The sequence below is a fragment of the Dermochelys coriacea genome, chromosome 5 (genome assembly GCF_009764565.3).
Source record: "Dermochelys coriacea isolate rDerCor1 chromosome 5, rDerCor1.pri.v4, whole genome shotgun sequence".
NCBI lineage: Eukaryota > Metazoa > Chordata > Testudines > Dermochelyidae > Dermochelys > Dermochelys coriacea.
Genome location: NC_050072.1, coordinates 117,475,350 through 117,495,855, shown reverse-complemented (window position 1 = coordinate 117,495,855; position 20,506 = coordinate 117,475,350). Strand labels below are relative to the sequence as shown.

Sequence of the window (20,506 nt, the reverse complement as noted above, 5' to 3'; positions counted from 1 at the left end):
ACCCCCCCCCCCTCCCCGGGCCGTGCGTAGCTTCTGCTTTCCGCGCCCCCTAGTATAACGCGTCTGCCCGCACCTCTGCTCAGAGATGAACCCCCCCCCCCCCCCGGCTTCTGCTTCTGCGCCTCCTTTTCGCGCAGTCTGAAAACTTTGGCGCCGCTCCCCGGCCCGCTGGGCAGGGGCTGCAGCGCCGCGCGGTGACCGCCAGGGGGCGGCGGGGGGGGGGTGTCGGGCCGCGCCAGGCGGGCGCCCAGGTCCCGGGCGGGGGCTCGTCTCGCGGCTCGGGGCTTTCCCGGGGGCCGGCGCGGCGCGGCGCGCGCGTGGCCGGGGGGGGGGGGGGGAGCCCGGATCTCTGCGCCCCGCGAGGAAGCAGCCGGGGAGCGGGAGGCAGCGGGCGGAGCCCGGCGGGCTCAGGGCTTGAAGGTAAAAAAAAAAAAACCCAACCAACCAACACCCCCGCGTGCGGCGCTCATCCCGCTGGGGCGTCTCCCCTGGACCCTCGCACCCCCACCTGGCATCAGCCGCGCCTGGGGGAGGGAAGGACAGACAGGGGACCCCCCCCCCCCTTTGAATTGCGGTGCAACAATGTGGCAGAAGGTGACAGAAGAGCGGGAGGGGGGGGGGGGGTTCTTCCGAGCGTGCGGTGGCGTTTCCCGTCCCGGGGGCCGCTGTGGGTGGCGCCAATTCCCCCTCCTCGGTTAACCGGCCCTCCCGAAAGGGCCCTGCTGCGTGAGGGACGAAACGCGCTGCCTTGGGCGGCCGGGATCCCTGCAGCCCGGCTCCCCGCTGCTCCGCTCTTCCCGCGGGGCCGGCCCTGGCGGGGGAAGCCGCAAGGCTGCCGAAGTGTGTCCAGTAATGGACGGGCTGCGGGGGCCATAGGGTGCCTGGAGGGGGGTTCTTGTGTGTAAAAGAGGAAAGTAACGGGGAGATTGCGCTTGATTTCTTTAGCCCCACCCTGTATTGAAAGAGACCTCCCCCCCCTCCCCCCGCCAGCTCCATGCCAACTAAACCCTGATTTCTCTTGGGGTGGGGGACACGGAAGCTGGGCGACCACCGTCAAACAGCTGGAGTCGCAGCCCCTCCCTTCAAGGCAGCGAAAGAGAATTTAAAAAAAAAAAAAAAAGTCGCGTGGCTCGTTTGCTTTGATGTTTCCCCTTTTGCTCCAGCAACCCAGGCTAACGAAACTATTAAACGGCAAATCTTTACCCCATCCAAGCAGGCCGGGTCCTGGCTGTCCTTTAAAGTCTCTGGCGTTCGTAGTTTTTTTTTTTTTTTTTTTTTTTTAAAAAGAAGTGAGGAGGAGGGGAAATACCCACCAGGACAAAACAACGCCTGGGCTTTTGTTTGCATCAGAGGCTGGGAGGCTGCGCTGGAGATTGGGAGCGAAAGGTTTGAAATGGCAAAAGGGAAATAATTGGAACCCAAGGCAGGTATAATAGTACATCATACGGAGGGCGGTAAGCCCGTGGCAAAGCATGTTTCCCTGCTCCTTGGATGCCCTGGGACTTTTTCTTGCCGTGCTGCTCAGCAGGGCAGGTCTTTTGTGCTGGTGGATGATCATGACTCCTTCCTTCAGCGCCTGTGGGAGTTTGCTTGGCTTCCCTTAGGGGAAGTGGCTGCCACTTTATTGCCTTCAGGGGACTGGGGAATCAACGGGGTGCATGGCTCGTGGGGTTTTGATCGATGCCTCTGAAAGTGAATGAAGATGAAAATAAAAGCGGTCAACAAGTGTGTGCATCTGATCCTGTTGTTCCAGCCATGTGCAAAGGGGAGTGTCTGGTTCCACTCCAGGGCAGAATGTACAGGAAGGCAGAGTGGAATAAGGGAACCAGGAGGAGGATAGCTAGCAAAGCGATCCAGATTTTTTTCCCTTCCATGCTTAGCACTGGTTGGTGGTTTGCTCCCAGCCCTCTCTATGGATGGGTCTGAAATTGCAAGGCGGGAGTCTCAAAGGAATGAACTCCTATTATAGCTGCTCTCATACTTTTGTGCTGACACTGACTAAGGGGAAGGGAGCCCCCAAGCCTGGGGATTTGTGACCTACTTGTCACCCCTCCTTGGCAGCTTTCAGGCACAACTCCTTACAACTTGAAATTGCACAATACTTACTACCAGGGCTGCCTTTACTGCTTCAGCGTAGTACAGACAACCTGCCAAGTCTCACTCGTTTGGAGACAGACTCCTTCTCCGAGTGGTGTTTTAAATGATCTCTCTTTCATGAAGAATGATTTTTACTGAGTGATGAAATAAGGGATTAAAATCTTCCTTGTGAATCATAGTGTGATGAGCCAGATTTGCAGGCTTTTTGGAGCTGGATCAGTAGCTGAGATATGAATAATCAGTGTTTAACCCTGAATTCTATGGCCCAATGCAGAAAGCAGTGATCGGTTTTGGTTATAAACCAGCCAATAGTAGCTGGCCTGACTTGGGGAAAACTTTCCTAATCAGATAATGATTATTTGTATGAGGGTAGCACCCAAGATCAGGGCTCCATTGTGAAAAGCACTGTACAAACATTTCAGTTTCTCATTTTTTTCATAATTCACAAATGCTTCTTAAATTGGTTCTTGAATTTTAAGATAATTTTACCCACTCTTAGATGACACTTGAACAAAGGTGCTGCTGTTCCTGTTAACTGCTCTGGTTACTAACCAAGCCTATGGTAGCTCTTATTAGTATTAATAGAGCCCCAGGCACAGAGCTGCTGAAGTGAGACTGCCGGGGGTAGGTGCTGTGCAAGGAGCCGGCAGAGTCTAGAAGTGGCCTAGTGCCTAGTTGGGAGAAGGGTAGGACAGCTGCCATGCGTGGAGCAGCTTCTGCTGGCATGGCTCCTGTGGAGTCCTGACTGCAGTTCACAGCTGTCCAACCCTGGTGACCACCTGCCTTTCCTCTGAGTGGGGCATAAAGAATCCGCTGGTGTTGGGAAGTGTACTTGACACCTGGGTGTACAGTGTGGGTCATTTTCGCCCAGGATTATGAACACAGGCCCAGGGTAGCAATAAACAGAATGTTTCAAATACATCTCTAGCCTGGTCACACCTTGGTAAAAATCACCAGCATAATTATAGTGCGGGGTAGAACTTGTCCTCCTGGTAACAGAGGACTTTAATCTAACACACAAAGGAATAACAGGATCCAATGGCTAGAAACTGAAATTCACACTAGAAATAAGGTGCACATTTTTTAACAAGGAGGGCAATTAACTATTGGAATAATTTACTTGGAGAGGTAGTGAATTCTCCATCACCTAAAAGTTTTAAAATGAGGATTGGATGTCTCTCTAAAAGATTTGCTCTAGCTCAACCACAAGTTATGGGTCTTAATGCTGGAATCAGTGAGTGAAATTCTGTGGACCAGTTAAAGCAGGAGGTTAGACTAGCTCGTCATAATGGTCCCCTCTTGCCTTAAAATGCATCACTCTCTACTGTAGTAGATTTTTAAAAAATAGCAAAACCTTTTATTAACTTGTTTTGTTGTGTTCACAAACGAGTGATGGTATCCAAGTCCTAATGAGGTCTGTGAAATAGCTGAAGGAATATAAGCAGATATAAAGGTCGCGCAAACGCTAAGTGCTGAGAAAGTTGCGGTCCATCTGCTCCATCTCATGCAATACCTGGATCACTTTGAAATAACAAAATAATTAAATTAATGTCTCTCATTATGGACTGATACAGAATGGTCTAAATGTTAATAGTGAATAATCCAGATGTATAACTTTTTCTCATAAAAATACCTTATTTTAGTCTTTCTTTCTGATCTAATAATCCAGCAAAATGCACAGGCCATGTCATAGTTGAAGGGATACTGTCATCTGGAAATGTGGTCAGTTTTTGAAAAAAAAACTTGTTAAAAGAAGTTTCAGCTGCTGGATTCCTCTGACCAATTGTGGTTTTGCATTCAAAATTTCCTTTTTTTTTTAAATAAATGACCTTCTTTCCATGTTGCTGGGTGGAAAAAGCCACACAAGCGATAAGGGGAAATGACTGATGTAGGAATCAATGAAGTGGTCAACACTCAGCTGTCAAATACACAAAGGGAAAAAAACCACCCTGAATAAACAGAGAAGTATTGTTGTTTCTCTGATTCTTCAATTATGGTAATTTTTAGATGTTGTTTTTAACAGTAGAGTTAAACACTGTTACTAGAATATGTGATATTTAAGTTGAAGGTGCTCCTTTAAAAATAAATGTTTAAGAGTTACACTGTGTAACCTCAAAGAAGAGAAGTCCACACACACGCCACGATCTCAGGCAGTTAAACTCTCTCCAAGCCCCCATTGCGGATGAACACGGAGTTCCAGAGAGGAGATCTTTAACGTGGGTCTTGTTTACACTATTTTTTTTAACCTTATAACTCAAGGTAGCCAACGTGTTTATAAAGGCCAAAGTGGACATTTCACAAACATTTGTTCCAGGACACGCCAGCCTTTATGAACTCGTAGTTACCTCAAGACACCTGACAATCCATTAACTCAACAGGAAAAACCTGTAGTGTAACTAAACTCTTAGTTCTTGTGCCAATATAAACCTAAGTCAGCTTTTGAGTCTCATTGCCAGAATGAGAGCTATATCTTGTACGCAGTGACACAACAAAGACAAGTCACACTTGGAGAGAAAACAGAGTAGCAGGCAGAGCTGCTTTAAATCTCACAGAAGTATTTCTCCAAAACAGTAAATCTAATCTAACAGTCTCTAATAACAGTCTGTGGTCCCAGTGGTGCAGTCCATGCACAGCCAAAGTACCCATTGGCTTCAGTGAGAGTTCTGCCTAAATAAATTTGGCAGGGTTGTACCCTGTAGTTTCTACAAAGTGCTTTGCATATTGCCTACTTTTCTTAGGCAAAAATACAGCTGTCCTGCATAGTCTAACTACAGATATATGTCCACCATAAAGTCTAAGCACAGAGGTTTAGATATGTCCAGCATATATCTAAATATATAGATATGACCTGCATATATCTTGTATGGTACAATATACACAAGGAAACCTCAGGCACATAGGTTCCAGTTCAGTAAGGTACTTAAGCACGTGCCTAATTTTAAGTACATGAATAGTCTCATTCATGGGATTGCTCATGTACTTAAGTTTGCTGATATAACATCATAGAGCTGTTTAACAGTAGTCAAATTGTTTTTTTTCTTTTTAATTAATCATTTAAATCTTGAAAGGTTTTAAACTGCAGTGCATGTAATACTAAATTTTCCTTTGATCTTGTTGCTACTTTTAAGATGTGGTTCCTCACTGTTATTCTGTCACACCTAGGCAGGCATAGTCCTGCTCACAGAAGCGACACCCATCTTAATAGGCATTCTCAATCCAGAATTAAAGATTGACATTTTTTTCAAAGCAGTACACGTTTTCCATTCAGGTGAAGGGAAGATGAGTGACTAAACTCCTACGCTGCTCTGAAAATCTCCACAGCTCTGCACAGGTGTGAAATAATAACAGCACTTCTAAAGCTGACTGGCAAAAGATTTTAGATTTTTTTTTTCCCCTCCAGATTCTTTAAATTCATGGAAACTTTTAACTCTGCCTGATTTTAATTTTCTTTCAGAACTATGCATATTTAGAGATCTTTTGTTATAGTCAGAGAGGAAAAACTTGAGCTGCTCTAAAAGCCATGTAGTCCTTTCTTGAATACCGTGTATGGGCTCTGAGGCGAATAATCTGATGGATGTTTGAAGACAATTATTTGTTTGATCTATGTAAGAAAAAAGGGGTGGGTGGGAGAGGTTTGATTACATTAGTGCCAATGTATGAACTGTTTAAAACTGCCATTGTCTTTATTTGTAAACTTGACCACATAAATGAACACAGTATAAATTAAAAACTTCCTTGTTAGTCTTCTGTATTGGTGTAAACCATTGCATCTAAAAATCTGTACCAATTGTTGAATGTGCTGTAGTAAATAGGGAGAAAACAACCCTAGAGATTACAGTGACGGGTGCATTTGAAAGTAGATGATTGTAGCTGGAAACTAACCTTCTAGGTCAGAACCTCTGCCAGCTAATAGTCTTGAGCTTTTCTTAGTTTGTATATGTTGTGCCCTTCCAATGTTTTAATTGATCAGTTTAAGAAAATTCTGGTACAGTGTCAGATCTTCTTATGTGACCTAGCTAAGATCTCGGTAACCCAAACCAGAACTTTAGGAAGGTGTATTGTCCTCTCGACTCAGACATGTGTGCCCCTGAGACGACGTCTTTTTTATTAATGAAGAAATCCCTATATTTCTTAAGAGAACAAAATCAGTGTAATGATAAAAGGCAACAATAACGAAAAGCCATAAAACAGTCGATACACCCAGTGAAATGGACAAAAAACATTTTCCCAGCTCTGGGAGAGAATCCAGGAGCACTCTTTAAAAACTCTCCACCTATATTTAGGATAAATTTGTTAGGGCCAAATTTTCAAAAGAGCTCAGCTCCCACTGAGAGCAGTGCGAGTGCAAACTGCTGCATGCTGAGGGCTTTTGAAATTCTGGCCATTTAATTTTAGCTGCCTAAATGGGCGCTGAACTCTTGGAAAGCTAGCCCCAGTTATGGGGATATGATATTTTTGAAAATGTGCCCCTAAACCTTTTACATTTTTTTAAGCGGGAAATTGCTACTTTCTATCCAAGGGGGGAAAAATTACATTTAATTTCTACGTTTTTTTTAAACGAGATGGTCAATAAACAGAAAGACTGTTCCCAGGAACAGTGGCTGTAGTGCTTCTCTTTTAGGAAATCTTTGATTCTTTGGAAGTATTTCTTCATGTTCAGAGTGCTCTGTAGGACCTCATTTCCTGAGTTGTCTATTGCCTTCTGTGTCTCTGCACCCAGACTGGTCTCCACCTGCTCGATTAGCCAATGAAGTCCATTTTGGAATTTCTCTATGCACCTTGTATTCCAGGCAGCATGAAAATTCTTGCTAAATAAATTGAAGGTCTCATGCAAGATCTTATGGATTGTCACCACGATATTCACCTTCTCTCTAGGTTTGAGAATGGCCATGGGGAATCTGAAGTCTGTCCTTCCATTTAGACACTGCACAGGAAATTGCTCATCCATTCTGCACAGGAGGTATAAGTTGCTCTGGTTCATGTTGGCTTGTTGGAAGTGCCAGACTGGAGATGAGATTTTGGTGGAGGATAAGAGTTTGTTAGAGAACACCAGCACAAGAGAAATTTGCAAGAAATGTCTTTGAGCCCAGGTGAAGTTATTGATCCATCTCTCCTTGTCTTTGTGCAGAACTGTAAGCCAGAATAGAGTTTGTTAAATGTCTCTTGTGGACTCCATGGTTGCTCTTTCATGACTCTAAATTTATTTATTCTGCATGAGACAGTTGTATTAATTGTATTCGGGGAGTTGTGGTGGCTTTCTCATTTTTTTTAATGCTTTTGAGGCTTCTGTTTAATGAGTTAATTGTCTGGCATTTTTACCACCACCTTGCCCCCTGTTAAAAAGTATGATATTAAGTAATATACTGTTGACAGATAATAGACATTATCCTATAACAGATTAATCAGATCCCAAACATGTCCCATCCTCTCCTCCTCTCCCTAGGATATTTGGAGTAAAGCATTTTTCCATACTGTTTGCTCCCAGATCTTCAGTGGTTTCTTGCTCAGAGTGGTGGTTGTGTTTTTGTTTTTGTCCCTCCCTCACCTTTGACCTTGCTTCCAAGTGGTAATTGAAGCATTAATCTAATGTTTTTCTTCCCTCTGCTGCACATTCACATTCATCTATAGAGGTTAATGGAGAAACAACATTGGCTTGAGCAGGGGCAGGATCAGCCTACTACAAATTTCCAGGCTGCCATGATATTCTGAAACTGAGAGAAATCTTCAATCTGCAGTTCAGAGCCCTTACCCCAGTTTCTTTGGGTCACAAAGTCTGGCTTTAATTACCCTTCATGTGGGGACCAAGTGCATAATGCTGCACTACTTAGAATTGGAATCGATGAGTGTTCTGGTGCGTAAGGAAGGCTGGATTAGACTCTTACGCTTAGCCATTCACGTGGCTGAGTTAAGATAGTGTTTTCTCTTTCTAATACAGCATAGCAGGTTTTTATAGCTCTTGGGCTGAACTGTTCTTTTTAAAACTTGTCTGGTTTTTTACATTAAACATATTAAAGCTTTTTGATCAGGTCTCCGTTTATTGGTACCAACAATCACTGGACAGAAGTTAACCGAAACTTTACTTTGTGCAAGTAAAGCACAGATGGTTAACAGGATGAGACATCTTATTGATTTAGTCTCCTCTGAGTTTGGTTACCAGCTATGGGAATTTATAGGTGTTAACTACAGGGGAGCATTCCAGGAGCTCATTTAACTGAATGCTGTTGAAACTGGGTGGAGGGCAAGGAGAAAAATGAATATTTAATTGACTGTCAGGTCTGTTCTCTAGGGCCTAGTTCATCCCAAAATTGAGCTCCCCGAATGCTCCCCTGTAGTTAACAACTTAGTACAAATCAAATAAATGTACTGTGTATGTTCATGCCCAGAAATGTGCATGTGCCACTCCTGTTTATTTCAATTGGAAATGCACATGAGCAATAGCAAGCAAGTTGGGATCCTATGGGTTTGAAATTTTTCAAATGAAATTTTTCATTGAAAAATTACCACTTTTGAAAAGAAAATTATTCATGAAAATTTGGCAACAATTTTCCTTTCGGGGTGGAATTTGTGAAATAGAATTTTTTTTTGAAAATGTTACCTAAGCATTTACTGAAGATCAAATTTCTAGTAAATAAACTTTCAATAATAATTTTGTTAGCATTTTCAGTGTAAAAAAAATTACTGTAAAATTTTGAAAAAAGAATGGTTTTAAACCCTTTGACACAAACAATCCCCCCCTTCTTTTCTTTTCTTTTCTTTTCTTTTCTTTTCTTTTCTTTTCTTTTCTTTTCTTTTCTTTTCAAAAAACTAGATTTCAGCCAGGGGTTGAGTTGTTTCTTCACTAAAAAGTGAGAAGAAGTAAATAAAAATATTTTACATGTTAGTTACCCAATTCTTCTGTATTTGGGCACCTATGAGAGCTCACTGGGATATGTTGGGGTTTTTTACCATGAAAATTTATGATAGAAACTAAAATATTTGTTGCAGTTGCCTGAAAACCAAAAATAAAAAAAAATTTTTTTTTCAAAAGATTTTTAATTTAAAAAATGTTTCAATGAATTCTGACCAGCTGTACCACTGATTATTGCGATTGTACATGATATTAGAATGAGTTTGTGCAAAAAGACAAAATAAAACTACAGCAGGAAGTAAGCTTCTGGGCCAGATTTTTCAATTCATTTACATTCGTGTAGTTCCACCACTTCACACCAGTTGAGAACCTGCCTTTCTCTCGCTTTGTTTTGACAGGTCAGTGTCTCAAGTTTGGTCCTTTATGGAATGCAGTGGTAGGGCTTGGTTTCTAACATGGCTTGAGTTACTATCCCTCTTTTTATTCCAGTCCATTGGAAAGATGTGCAGTGACAGCAGAGCTGCTTGATAGGATGCCATATGATCGTGAGTTTCGGGAGATTCTTGCGGCGTCCTTTAGCCTCCCAGCAGACTCGGTGTATATTTGAACGCCTCTCTCTGAAGCCTCCAGCTCTGGGAGTTTTCAGCAGCTGATTTGCAGCTTCTCTTACGCTCCCACTGTCTAAAACCCTTAGATACCTAGGAGAAAGATAAGGGGAATAATTTCTTGTCTATATTCTCAAGCAATTTTTGGATCTTCGTTACAAAGAGAGATGCTGAATACCAGGCACTAAGGCCGTAGAGCAGAACTTGCTGCACGGTATCATCTTGGCTTGCCTCTGCCCGTGTGACCTGATGCTTGTTACTCTGATGAAACTCCCATTGATCGCAATGGAAGTTCTGTCTGAGTATGGAGTGGTTTGATTTGCTTAAAATACTCTGTTACAGTCAACATACTGTTCAGTGATTAACACATATTTCCAGATCTATTGATTACAAAGCATTTTGTCCTTGGAACCAGTTCTTAAGTTATTACATTTTGTAAATCAGTATTAACATGATATATGTGCATCAAAGATCAGGACTATTTAAGAGATGGTTCCTTCGCTTCTGTATTTCCCAGTACACCTTCTCTTTCTCTGTGTGGCTGTCTTTTAGCCGGCTGTATGCACTTTGGGGCAGGAACTGTCTCTGTTTAGTGTATTGTACAGCACTGCACACATTGCCAGAGCTTACACAAAAAACAAGAATACTAGCATGAACAAATACATCTTGACCTGCATGGTGCAAAAGAGGTATGAATATCTCTTAGCACGTTGCCAGGTAACACATACTCAGATATAAAATTTCAGGGCTATTTAAAAAGGCCAAAGAAAAGCTGTAGGCAGTGTCTCGTGAGAGCAGATTTTAGAACAGAATGCAACATGGCAAACTGCAACAACTAACGTTGTTGTTGACCATTTCCCATGTTTGCATTTGTTTCACATTGGATGCATGTATTTAGTTGTGTGTATGTATGTGTCGTTTATTTTGGGGTATGCATGACATATATGCATCAGATGCATATATGTACATGTACCAAGCAAGTCTTTCCAGAAATTGTATGTAGGCAAAAAATGCTGTGCCTGATTTCTTCAAATTTGACTTCATGTTGCAGAATTGGCTCAAGGAAATGGTTAGATAGAGTCTTTCTTTCTTAAAGAGCTAATTGCGAATGATTGTATACTTTAAAGTGTTTATTATTTACATTTATGCATAAAAATGCAACCACTAATATTTCCCAGTTAATAAATTTCTACTTCCCTGTGTTTGAAAATCTTTTTTGTTTATACATAAACCCTACTTACTATGATTGGACACGAGCCATAAATTATATCACTGGTATTCTTCTCCCCCCCACCACCATCACTTTGCAAACTTATATGGGGCAGGTGATTAACAATAAGACATTATGAGATTGTGAAGATACAGACGAGACACTGCAACTCAGAGGTGTAGTGCTGATTACAGTACCTGGCCTCTGGCAACTGTGGGGGAAAAAGTATTAGTGTTTAAGGAAGACAGCTTTGTGATCTGGATTAGGAGTAATACAGTTATCATTTGTTCCTCATAATAGGCAGCCTTCCTCTTTTTTTGTTTGTGTTTTGTTTTTTTTGTGAGTGTGGTGCTCCTGAGGGGACTGGATTGACCCGTTTGAATGGGGGAAATCCTCCATCCTCAACACAGGGCAGTGTTGGTGTGAATTTTCTCACACTGTCACCGCGTCTCTAAGGGGAGAGATTCTAGTTAACTCTGAGACCATCCAGTGTTTGGCTTGTCCCCGGAAACTGCTGTAAAAGGTGGCTGGTGCAAGTGATCATCTGCTAGGAGCTAAAATCACCATCAACTTGCTGCATGTTGGTCACTGAAGCCTGGCCAGATGCCATGGAAATGATATAACTTTTTCAGCCGCTACTGACCTGTGTCAAATTTGAACAGGTAACCTGTGGTTTAATAGGTTTCAGAGTGGTAGCCATGTTAGTCTGTATCAGCAGAAAGAACGAGGAGTCGGAGTCAGAGTCTCATTCACCTGCACATCTACCAATGTGATATATGCCATCATGTGCCAGCAATGCCCCTCTGCCATGTACATTGGCCAAACCGGACAGTCTCTATGTAAAAAAATAAATGGACACAAATCAGACATCAAGAATTATAACATTCAAAAGTCAGTCGGAGAACACTTCAATCTCTCTGGTCACTTGATTACAGACCGAAAAGTTGCAATACTACAACAAAAAAAACCTTCAAAAACAGACTCCAACGAGAGACTGCTGAATTGGAATGAATTTGCAAACTGGACACCATTAAATTAGGCTTGAATAAAGACTGGGAGTGGATGTGTCATTACACAAAGTAAAACTATTTCCCCATGCTTATTTTTCTCCCTACCATTACTCACAACTTCTTGTCTACTGTTGGAAATGGCCTATCCTGATGATCACTACAAAAGGTTTTTTTTTCTCCTGCTGATAATAGCTCACCTTAACTGATCACTCTCATTATAGTGGATATGGCAACACCCGTTTTTTCATGTGTACATATCTATCTATCTCTATATCTTCCTAATGTATTTTCCATTGCATGCATCCGATGAAGTGGGTTTTAGCCCACAAAAGCTTATGCTCAAATAAATTTGTTAGTCTCAAAAGTGCCACAAGTATTCCTCATTCTTTCTGTGGTTTAATAGTGGCTCTATAGACCATTATCAGTTCCCCTTTCCCATCTAGTTCCTCCAGTAATATATATATTGTATGTAATAAAGCTTGTGTTTTTATAACAATCAGAAAAGATTCATGCAAAGATGCATCCTTTATAGTAGTAGTTTCAGGTTATTCCCCGGACAGTTACCCTCTGCAGGAATCTCTGAATTGTGTAAGTCCTGAAATAGCTCTCTGCTATTGAAAGGTCACTCAGATATAGCATAATGCAGTATTCTTTCCATCCTTGTAGCTCAGTAAAGTTCTGTGATGCATCAAGTCATGACACAAAACACAAAACCCTCTCGTGGGATTGGAAATGGCATTTGCTCCCAAACTCTTTATCCTGGCCGTGCTGCTGAACTGGACAATAAGGTGTATTATGGTTTGGAGGACGGAATGCTACAGGAGTGTGGGGGAATCGGCTTTTACAGCAGAAGTACCTTAAAAATAATCGCAAAATCCTTGGGTAAGAAACTGTTTGAATTAAGCAGCAAAAAAACCTCACTAACACTCTTGGAAATGAAAAGTGACCAAGTGTAGATTTAATTTCGGAGAGGGCCTTTTGTTCTTACTAAAGGTTTTAGATACGGGAAGATAGGCTGTTCTTCAGGTAGTAATGGGTTGGCTTAGTCATCTAGATATCAGGGGTCTGATGATTACAGTACTTAAAGCTCCTATGGCCAGTCTGGTATACCTGTTATTGCTGCTGCTGATTCTAGTTTTCCTCCATTAGGAGGTGGTCATATGGAAGCAATGTGGTAAAGTGTACAGCACATTGGACTGGGGCTCAAGGGTTTCTACTCCAGGCTTACAAGACACTTCACCTCTCTGTACCTCAGTTTCTCCACTCATGATACCGACCTCCTTTGTAAAGTGCTTTGAGATCCACTGATGAAAAGCATAAGATCTGGGTTTTGAGCATTATTATTTATTATGCAGCGCACTGTTAGTGTCCTGCAGGTGAAGGATGAGGTTTGGACACTGGTTTACCTTATTCCCTCTCTTTTTTTTCTCACCTGTTGTTAAGATATGCAGGGTCTTTAAAGCTGAAATAATCAAAATGCCGCAGTGAAGCTAGAGAACAAAGATTTAGGTTTTTTCTCCACTAGTAGATTAAAATTCTTCAAAGACAAATTGCAGCCTATTACAACAACTAACCCTAAGCCATAAATCAGGGGCAATGGATGGCTACAGTACCTCAGTGGTGATGGTGACAGCTTTATTGTCTAATGGGAAAATAAAGATAGTAACCATTATTCCAAAGATGCTTAGTAGACAGTGGGGTACTGGCCAAACATGCTGTCTTTCTGCAGCTCTGAAGCTAGAAAGACTTGTTACAATTTTTCTTCAAACTGTGAGGAAGCTGCCTTATTATTGCTATGGAGACTATGCGGAGTTAAACTGATGGGAATATCAATCTGAACTTTTAAGTAATAAAAAGTAAGTGAAGTTTATCTTAGAGGGACAGCAACAAATTCCACTGACATAGCATCCTTCCCAAAAGGGTCCCAGGACCCAGTCTGATGAAACACTGCACATTTGTCAGTAGTTAAGCACAGTTCAGAGCAGCAGCAAATACATTTCTTTACTTTCATTTGAAATGTCGACACAAAGGGAGCAGTATGAATGGTGGTACGATGCCCCTTGTATAATTGAGAGGGCGTAGTGACAGAAAACTCTGGCTCTCATTGACACAAGATTATAACTAGGGCAGATGAAGTAACCAGCTGATTCAAATCTTAATACATGGCTAGGAGCATATGGTGAGAGAGATTAGCTAAGTATGCTGGGCTGAATCAATTGTACAGCGTATTAAAGTGAGTAAAATAGGTCAGATTCTAATCTTAGTTACCTTGGTGTAAAGGCAGTGTAGCTCCATGGAAGTATGCAGACTTCACACCAGTGCAACAGAAATCAGAATCTAGTGCAAGAGTTTTAACACAAAGTGTTACAGGACTTCATTGTAAGGTTTCAGTCACAATATAGATGGCCCAGATTCAGCCCTAGCATAAGCAGGTAGAACGCTGTTCAGTGAACATGTGCCTGCTAATATCTGGACTTGGATTTGGCTCAATAACTGTAATGGAACTCTCAGGGTTAGATTCTCATCTGGTGTAAATCTGCGTAGCTCCATTGCAATTAGTGGAGTGGCTGTGTCAATTTATAACAGATGAGGATCAGCTCCTTAATCTTTAAACAAATAAACAAAAGTTGAACCATCCCATGGTAAACTTGGGCCTGATTCAGTGCTGTTACTACCCCACTACAACCCCAGTGATTTCAGTGGGGGTGACAATGGCATAAAACTGGAGTCAGGGCCTTTATAGCTAGGGATAGTTAAGACTGATTTTGCTGTCTTGTGCCTGTAAAAGAGGAAATAATTTGCTGATTTCAGTTTAATTTCACATGTGTAAAAGAAGTGTAAGAGGAAAATGTGTCTCAATTATGCTCATGGAACAAATGCTCTCCCTTCTCCTTTAAAAAACAAAACTCCTTGAGGTCTGATTCTCCTCTCAGCTATTTATGCCAATTGGAGACCAGAATCGGGCCCATGCACACAAGTAGGATAATCATATTCAATACTTTATAACCTTTTCAATAACATCTCCTATTACTTATCTTGCACAAAGTACATCATAATTATGCCATAATCATATCATAATAATATCTCTGAAAAATATGGGGCGTAGTGTCATGGACTCCACTGATCAAAGTAGAAACTGTGACTCTCTGTGATCTTTTAAAAAATAATAATAAAACAAGTCCCACATTAATTTTTCACCTTTGAAAAAGCTCCCTGGAGTTTGGCAAGTGATCTGTGTTCTATAAAAGGACTTGTTTGCCATAAAATGAGAGAGAATATGACTTTTTAAAAAGATCTCACATTTTAGATCACTTTTTTTTTTAAACAGCAAATACAGGAACAAAAGGGCCTATTCCCCTCATTATGCTGGTTTCACGCTGAAGGAGGAATACCTAATCCCCTTCTGCTGTTGCCATGGACTAGCAGTATGTTCTTCCATGTAGGATGTCTAGGAACTGGTCTTGGACCAGCCCTTTTATTCCCATGTTCTCTGAAAGTGGGAATGTTGCATAAGTCAAGAATTCAGTCTTCACTAGTGGAAGACCAAACTACAGGGTTCAAAAACTGTGGAGACGGAGGTGTCTTGTGGCTAGATCTGGGGACTAGGCGTCCCAAAATGTGGGTTCTAAGTCCAAAGCCGACGACATCTTGATGCTGACTAAGGGCACACCATTTAATGTCTCTCTGTCTTAGTCACCCTTCTCTAAAATGGGCATAATAGTAATTTCATTGTTGTCTCATGGGTCAGGATGTCCTGAAGCTCAATAGATGTTTCACTTTGATATTGTTAGATGGAGGTGGTGTATTAGAATTATGCTGGTCAGAGGGCGGAAATTTGCTATATTAATTCCTGAACTGGTGACCGAAAAATCATGACTAGTCTGAGGAAATAGTGATGGTTTTAAGATCTGATATTTTATGAATTACCAGGACTACAAATAAATGCTTTAGACTGTATCTTTGGATAGATGAGTGGTGTTTTTTTCATGTTTGTTTGTAGCCTTGGCAGACTGTCTGACACTGGCCCATAAATTCACATCATTCTCATTCTTGACTGTTTTCCCGGTTTCCTTTATGACAAGAATTTAGCAGCCACTGTCTCAAGAGTTGTAGAGCTAAAAATGAGATTTTATACTTTCTGAAAGTTTGGGATCCCAGCTTTCAAATGGTACAAAGCATTCGTTTCTGAACTGGAGTGTTTCTTGAGATGGGTAATCAGAAGGACATGATTTGATAGGATTCTGTATATTGCAGTCTGACTGAAATGCTTTCAGGACTGATATACTTTATCAAGCCTCGGTTCCACACTGTTCATCAAAAAAGAAATGCTTCTGATTGTTGGAATGTCTTGTGCCATTCAATAGGTTGAACCCCTTGTGGTTTAGTTAAGTGGTAACATTGTTGGACTCTGAATGCAGTTCTCTTCATTTCCTTTCAGATGAAGGCCAGTGGTTGCAATATAAAACCTGTAATGTAATCTAAAGTATTTATAAGGCACTTGTCTCCTTTGTATATAAGCATTGTTAAGAGTGGGGTTGGTTCAGTCAAGGAAAAAATTGGAGGGATAATCAAGATTTCATCTAGAGCATGGAGGATCTACAGAGGGGAAATAATAAGGTCTCAATAGATGGCGCAAAAAGTAGGGACAAAATACTCTTTGGAATTCAAGCAAATAAAGAATTTCAATTTGGCTTTATTAACAACTCTTTTGTGTGTTTTATTGGTCAGCCTTCTGTTTCCCACAATTCCCTGAGCAGGTGCGTGATGAGTGGGTGGATGTTGGTTCAACCCTGCCAGCAGGGCTGACCTGGTGGGCACAGGGGGTCAAATTTATTGATATTGGCCAGACCTTTTGAGCAAGAAGGCCATCAGCTCCGTAAGCCGGAGTCCATACCAGTCTGCCAGCTTTATGCATTTGAACCAACAAAATCTGGGTAGAGAAGACCTCTTGGATGTGTGCTGGAGGGAATTCATGGCTTCTGACCTTGCCTGCCTCAGCCTTAATATAGAACAGGCCTCAAAATTGGCAAAGATCGGGCTCTCTGGAAACGGGGGGGTACAAAGTCTCCACTAGGAGAATTAATGATTGTGAAAATAACAAGCTATCAAGAAACCAGGGGCATTCCAAATGTCCACAATTAAAAACAGGATTGTGCAGATCTCCAGAAATCTCCTTGCAGATGTACGTGTCTGTGGACCACTCTGCTGCTGTGCCTTAGATTGCCCTTGGCTTCAGTTACCATAACATCTGTTAAACATGTCATAAATCAGTTGTTATAAATAGTTGGGCTAACATTATTGCTCTGTCTTTAAAGTGGTCATCTTGGCAGCCAGTAAAATTAGCACTCAACAGAACATTCTTGGTGGTGATTTAGACTGGGAGGATAAGGTTCCAGATCCTTTCCTATTTGCATTTTCCCATTTCCTATTTCCAATTAGCGATATCTGGATTTTCGTCGTCTTTCTTCATCTTTCTTAGGGGGTAGGAAGAGTCTAGCCTTATTAACATCATGTATCCATATGGTTAAATTATCCCCTAGTGGGAATAAAATCCCGGGGAATTTTTCCCTGGGGAAAAAATCAGGATGTCCTCATAGATTCTGCAAGAGAAAGATAATCTCTTGTAATTACTTTGCATACCAAGTGACTTTCCCTTTCCATAAACAAGCAACTTTGTTGTGTGTCTTTCTTCTCAAAGAGGTGGAAGGCCTGTGGACTTGAATCACAGGATCAAATAAGCTAGAGAGGGAAAACACCACTCAATAACCTTGTCTATCCCCTGCCAGTGTAGAAGTGTTCTCTAAATTTATATTTTTTAGATCTTTGCCCAATCAAATGACTCAAACAATGGGGCTTCCACTACTTCCCTTGTGAGAGGATTGAATACTTTAATAGGACTTTGGTAACTTCTGTACATTTAGGGATCGAAGCCTGAAGGTCGAAGTTTCAAATCCTGCTGATGCCCTATGGGGTCCTTAATGTGAGGGAAATATGGGCTAGTGATTACAGCGGGGAGTTGAGCCTCCTGGCTTATATTCTCACCTCTAGCAGTGACTCTCTGGCCTTGTACATGTCTCTTTGCCCCTCTGTGCTTCATTCAAAGGAGATACCAAACTAGGAGGCAGGAAACTTGGTATTTTGGGTTCTATGGCATGTGTTATGCAAGAGGTCACACTTGATGGTTGTAATGGTCCCTACTGGTCTTGGAATCTATGAATCCCACCTTTAGGAAGTTTCACCTAGAAATATTGTAGAGTGGTGGTAGTTCATCCTCCACCACTGCTCTGAACTGCCAGTGGATGGTCTTTTGCTTGACTGCAGAATGTAGGACTGAACAAGCAAAACCTATTTGAAGAAGAAGAAGAAGAAAATAGAAAACCTGCTCCTTTAGTTTGTAAAGAAAGAGTTGTTCCTTATTTGCTTGTTTAGAAAAATTTTACTGGCTGGGGCTGAGATTGCAGCCTGTTGAGTGTGAGCTATAGTTCCTCTCTTACAGAGATGGGGGCCAGTTACCTACAAAGCAATATAATATTAGTATCATTATATCCAATATTATTATGTCCTGTAATAATACAAGATAGAATAAGGTTAATATATATTTATATCCTATGTTATATATAATATTAAAGCAATTTATATTGTTAATATTATCTTGTAATATGTAATGTATAATACTCTATATAGACTCGAGTTATCAAAAAATATATGCTTACAGCACTTCTGTGGTGGAGAACAGCTGCCAGTCAATACACAGCAATGGGGTTGTCTTTTCTAGAAAAAAAATCCGTTGTGCTGCTGACAGGCCCCTGCAGTTTTAATATGGGAATGGGCTTGGGTTAGAAAAAAGTTGGCCATCATGGTTGGAGAAAGAGGAGGGGACTGTTAAGTTTAGTGACATGCTGTTGCCCAGCTGAAATGACTTCAAGTCTCAATCAGCTAGCTAAATTAAATTGAAAAATTGTCACTAGGAATTAATTCCACGTATAACTAAGAAGTTAGTAGCAAATCTTATATGGAATGTCTTTGTCAGTGAGTAAATATACAACACTGTTGTCCCAGGACTGCTGCTGGAGCTAGATGTGTGTGAGCAAATAGGATGTAAGGTGAGGAGGAAGTCCACTTTTGCTTAATTTGACTTATTATTATGGGTGGTACCATCAGCTTGCGGTGCCAGATGGTGTTACACCCATTTACACTAGCTGAGAATCTGGCGCTGTGGCTCCAAGTTTATCAGGCCAGTTCCCACTGGACGGGTGTCCACACTGCATAAACAAGCCTTCACCAGCAGTACTAATAGGTAACTTGGTTAATAATTTTGGCTAAAAGGCCAAAGATTGAATGGGCATGGATACATTATTCCCTTCTTGGCTGCCTGTGCCGCACGCTGAAGATTGATTCATATTGGTGGAGTGGCAAGGGATAACATGTACCTTTTCTGTCCATTTTGTGGGCCAGATCCTCATCTGGTGCAAATCAGCATAGCTCTATTGACATTATTATTCTGCTCTGATTCACCCCAGATTAGCACCTGGCCCTGGCTTGCTGTGTGCATAACAAAGGACTGCAGTCTGAGTCTACCATTCTGGCACTAACACTAAATTGGTTCATGCTCACATACACAGAGCACAGCCCTGTCCTGATTCTAGCACTGTTGGCAAATACACGATGTATGTGATTTGCATAAAAATAGAATCAGTGATCCAGCATGCTGATTTGGGACTTGCCTCCTCACTTTGCAACTCATTTGTGTGGGAGTTAGAGTAGCCCTGTCCTAGAGACACACACCGATCTAGCCACCCTCTGATTTCCTGAGCCATTTGTAGACCTAAGGAGCTGGATCTCAAGTGTTTTTGTTGGAATCCATGAGAGGAAACTCTTTTGAAGCAGGGAGGAGTTCGTGGAGCAAGTACCTTTCCATCGCAGTGAGGTAAGCGAGCAGCCCAAGCTTTTAGCTCTGAGGATTTATTTTGAAATGGCTCATCACAGCTTTTAATGTGACAGAGTCAGCAGAGCAGGCTTCCATGCAACACAGCAATATTTTGTACTGTGAGTGAACCAAGTAGCTGTGGACGTGCCAAAAGAGGGCTGCAGACCAGCTTTTCATAAAGTTTATTTCAAAGCCTACAGTGCTGCCAGCTTTAAATCCCATGGTAGAGAAAGAAATATGGCAAAATATTGTTCTAGCTGGAAACCTGTACATCAGGCAAACAAGTGGGCTACTATGCGTCATTGGTGGGCTGCCAAAATGTGCTGCTCTGCTGTAAGTTTCTTCATCCTGGTGTGCTTGACACTCCCCAAAAGAGTATGAGCTTGAACCAAAGTCATTGGTCCAATTGCAGTCTTTCTACTGATGTCTGTGAGTTTTGGATCAGGCCTGGTATGTGTAGCACTTTTTATGTTTGGCCCTTGGGTGTAACATAGGACTGCTGCAGTCTCTTTGGAAATAGGTTTGAATTATCACCAAGGAAAGGAAATCCTTCTGTGGCAGTTAAGTAGCAAGCTGCTGCCACAGGTCCAGGAGTTTTCACTTCCAGCTGCCTGCCTATGCAACTGGTTCACACAGTGACCGGTCTTGGTAGATCAGTGGTTCTCAACCTATTTACCATTGTGGGCCACGTATGTAGCTCTCTGTGTGTTATGTGGGCCATGTTCACACACGATATATACTACCTGTACATCTACATGGGCCGCAGCTGTGTGCTGATTGGACCACGGGTTGAGAACCACTGTTGTAGAC

At 41.9% G+C, this 20,506-nt stretch overlaps 1 protein-coding gene across 2 annotated transcripts in view; it reads left to right on the top strand.

Moving 5' to 3' along the window:
• MOB3B (MOB kinase activator 3B) overlaps positions 1-20,506 on the top strand; it is a 146,035-nt gene that overhangs the window by 1,196 nt on the left and 124,333 nt on the right. Inside the window, exon 1 of one of the 2 annotated variants that reach the window (XM_043514938.1) lies at positions 326-420. The exons of the other annotated variant lie outside the window; for it this stretch is intronic. The gene's annotated coding sequence lies outside the window, so the exon portion shown is untranslated. Of the gene's footprint in view, positions 1-325; positions 421-20,506 lie in introns of those variants that run through there. 2 annotated transcript variants of the gene reach the window in all.